At 28.8% G+C, this 4280-nt stretch overlaps 1 long non-coding RNA gene across 1 annotated transcript; it reads right to left on the reverse strand.

Moving 5' to 3' along the window:
- Positions 1–817: 817 nt before the first annotated feature.
- Positions 818–3894, reverse strand: LOC106882460 (uncharacterized). The gene is made up of 2 exons (XR_001411009.2): positions 3798–3894; positions 818–1101 (listed from the first exon to the last, which is right to left on the reverse strand). It is a non-coding gene; the product is annotated as an uncharacterized LOC106882460 (long non-coding RNA).
- Positions 3895–4280: the final 386 nt, after the last annotated feature.

The raw sequence follows: 4280 nt of genomic DNA on the forward strand, positions 1-4280 counted from the left end.
AAAAAAATCTAACAGAAAAACCCATGATAAAATATTCAATATTGTTTACATCAAAAGATATTATAGCACTTAGCTAGTTGGGAATTTATACAACATAATCATAATTTAAGGTGTCAGAGATAAAATTTACATAATTTTTTTTTATAATTCAAGCTCTAATTTCTTGAAAACACCTTAGTATTATACATATGCACATGGTTATCAAAACCATGACACATCTTGAATGAAAACTATGACACATCTCTTTGCAAAGGCAATTGAGAGATCATATAACATGTAATTATGTGGCCAAGTCTTCACTTAAGTGGTTGCCTAAAATTGAAAAAGAGCTCCACAACAGTTTTATGTTGTAAGAATAATACCAGAGGACTATGGCTTAACTTAGTGTATTCAAAAAACTTATTTCTCTCCCAAATTCTACTCTTAGTTGTATGCTCAACTCTGCAAGCTAACAACGAGGATTCTCATTGGGAAAGTTAAGTCACAATAGCTCAACGAGATCGAATTATACCAACTAGTTCAGTAGTTCACATTTCTGAATTCAAATACAATTAAGACTGAGTTTTGTTTTCTAACCCACCCAGATTAATAAAATATCCATGAATAAAAAATAGTAGGATTAGGCCTACATTCATTTTACTAAAATAGTCTTAGGTCTACAAATATAAATTAATATTATCATCATCGTACCTTCCTTATTCTTATATTTTACAATAAATTCATTATAGATTGCAAAAATAGAAAGATAATTAAATAATATAAATATATCAAATACACTTTGTATTTTACATATATTAAAAAAAGGCAACGAAAAATATGACATTATTGTAAAAAAAGTTTATTAAAATTGAAATAATCTGCCATTTTCAGGATACCTTTTCATTGACAAATACATTTCTTTAAATGGGCTTTTAGATATGAATTTTGATTCTAATAAGAAAAACAAAACTGTACAATGTGAAGTAAGTTGTCACTATCTCTATGCCTCTATTTTTTTTATATATATATATACATATATATATATAAAGGGATCTGGCCAGCAGATGGGGACACCGCCTTCACTTACATCTCAAGATTTTCATAACAAGTTGGAATCCATATCTGACAAAGAAAACAGTTTAATATGTTACATTATTTTTGTAAAGATCACCATCAATGGATGACAGTGGCTACATTGGTTATTTTATTTTTGTAACACATACACACTTTCCTATTGAAGGAGGGATCTAGGACTTATAGGTTAGATTTCAAAACAATATAATAAATAACATAAAACAAATCTAAAAGACTTTTTTATCCGCTTTAAACATGTAATCGTGTCTTTTAAAAAATGCATCACTTTCTTCACTTTAAGGGAAAAAATAAAGATAAATTAGTCTAGTCTAAACACAAGAAAATCAAATATAACTGAAGGGGGAAATGTATCTAATATTAAAATAGAAGTAACTTTTGATAAGTACAATATTATAACCACAATGTATGAAGTAGTAGTTACAGTAGTGGTGGTTGTTATTTTACCCTAAGTCAGTGTGTTGATCATGAAAAAGCATTTTAGTCACAAGATCCTGCCATCCCTTTCTTTCAGGTATTGTAAAACTCAGATCAGTCTTTTTTTTAAGATGGTGATGGTTAAGAGAAATACAGCCATTTTTACAGAGCAAATATGTAGAAGGCTGCTTCATTGGAAATAGTTGAGCATTGTGGAATTGTTACAGATTTATTGATAGATTATGATTGCAATATACTTTTGTACATTAATGACTGAAATTAACTTGACATTTTGATATAGTTTAGTAGGGGTAACACAAACTGAGTATATTTAAGATGATGTTTTGAATCAGTACTAATTTAGATAGTAAGTAATGCAGTATATACAATGCATTAGCAACTATACATTATGACAATTAAACAGAGAGAGTTGGATATACTTCTAACAGTTTCTTGATAAAATCTGTAAAAGTATCATGTATTATAGAATAGATACACTGCAGCCCAGCATGATGCAAGAGGGAATAAATTATTAAGAAGGGCATCCAATAATAATACACTACTGTCAATATAGAAAAATGGCCACAAAACCAATGACGATAATGGCAGAAAAATGTTTTACATTATATACATAAAAAGCAAGAGTTTTATTCACAAAAGAACCATTTCCCTTTTTCTCTTTGAACTGGCACAGCCTACAATCAACTGCTTTGTGGTACCACTAAAGTAGTTTCTAATTACCATTCATAATCCTGAGGTCTTAAATTAAGTAACTTAGACCTTACTTCACACCAATAATTATGTATCTGCTGATACTATACAGATGAGAGGAGATTAATAAAAATGATATTCTGGTTTCATATTAAAACCTCAACATAATGCTAAGATGTTATTTCAATGCACTAAGAAAGAAGTTCAAATTAACTCTTTAGTTGTTGCATAACTCATTTAGTTTTATTGAAGTAGTAAATTACAAATTTCTGGATAACTAACCTCATCTTTAGAGTTTATATCTTCACTATATTTCAATTAGCTTTTATCTCAGTTGTTTGTTCTTAAATGTGTATGGGGTGTTTGAAATAAGAACTTTTATTTCTATAAACTAAACAATCCCAAAAGTCAAGCATAATAAGGTAATTTACTGAATGAGGAATTCAACTAGCTGCAAGAATATCATTTTTATTATGGCTATTTAGTTTTAAGACTTTAAGCATGAAATCCTCATTTAGAAAATGGAAGTTTCTTGGAAGAGATGTAGTTGTTTCAGACAACCAGTTGCTAGGTCAGTGGTTCATGTTTTGTCAACAGCACTCATTGTATCAATTATAGACATAACCCTAAATATATAACAGGAGTAGTATAGTTCACTAGTATAAGCAACAATAATGTTTAATGGCTTGTAGTGTAGAACTGAATTCCTCCCAGTGTGTTGTCCAAGAGGATATTATACATTTCTCATTTAAAGCATGTTACAGAAAACTAAAGTAAGTAGATTGGCAATTCCATAGATCAGCGTTTCTCAACCAGGATTCCCCAGAATCCTAGGGTTTCTGAGAGAAAGAGTGAGATAAGCTAATACTAATTTCATGATCGTAATATTACTATACAGGCACAACATATTATTGGTTATTGTAATATTGTAATATAGACATCATTGTATCTAACCTGTTATGCTATCAAAAAAATATAACAACCATATATATATATATATATATATATATATATATATATATATATATATATATATATAAATTTTTTTCGTGCAGGGTTCCTTGAGGCATGTAATTCATTTTAAGGCTTACACAAGGGTAAAAAGGTTGAGAAACACTGTCATAGTAGCTATGTAATCATTTGCTAAATTTCACCACTGACTAATATCTCTATCCATAGTCAAGACAGAAATACAAACATTTCATGTTTGACTACATCACTTCAGGGAATAAAGAACTTAGTGTAAGAGGAATATAATTACACTGACATGACTAAACAATGTGACTACATTCAATGGAAAATTATTGAAAGGTAAAGTGGGAAAAAGCATTTATTGGTAGTATTAAGTCAAGCCAATGAATCATGACATGAAATAAGACAGCTTTCATAGACAAGAAAGTATCACATAAGATAATACATAACAGTGACTCTTTGGAACTATATATATGTTGTAAACGTATTCAATCCAGAAAAGCATAAATAAAATAATTGAGTGGTTAGTGATAGGAAAGACATTCAATGACTACTGAGCAAAGTAAATGTTAATTACTACAAACTTACACTTGCTAGGCAAGTCACAAAGGAGATATTTAACTTACCTGAATCAAATTCTAATTTTTTTGAAGCAGAGCTTTCTCCTAAACCTTCAATATCAACATCACTCTCAGGTGCATTGAGGGCACTTAAAGTGACTTCAGCTGGAAAACCAAAAAAATTAAATCACAATATTTGTAATTCAATTTAGAATAATAATTACTGCATATTTAATCTTTTTGCAACAAAAGTAGTAAAATTCAAATACCATAAGATAGTAATATTTGTTCAAAGCAATCATACAAATTGGGGGAAACATTAACATAGCAGAAATGTCTTCATCAAAAGACTCAAGTGATATATTGCTTAATAATTTTCATATTTTGTTTATGGCTACATCAATATATCTAGTGCTTGGTAGTATGAATACTATATACATATATATATACGTATACATACATACATGTATATATATATAAATATACGTATATATGCATCTATATATACATACATGTGTGTGTATATATATATATATATATATATATATA

This window comes from Octopus bimaculoides, chromosome 3 (genome assembly GCF_001194135.2).
Source record: "Octopus bimaculoides isolate UCB-OBI-ISO-001 chromosome 3, ASM119413v2, whole genome shotgun sequence".
Classification (NCBI taxonomy): Eukaryota; Metazoa; Mollusca; class Cephalopoda; order Octopoda; family Octopodidae; genus Octopus; species Octopus bimaculoides.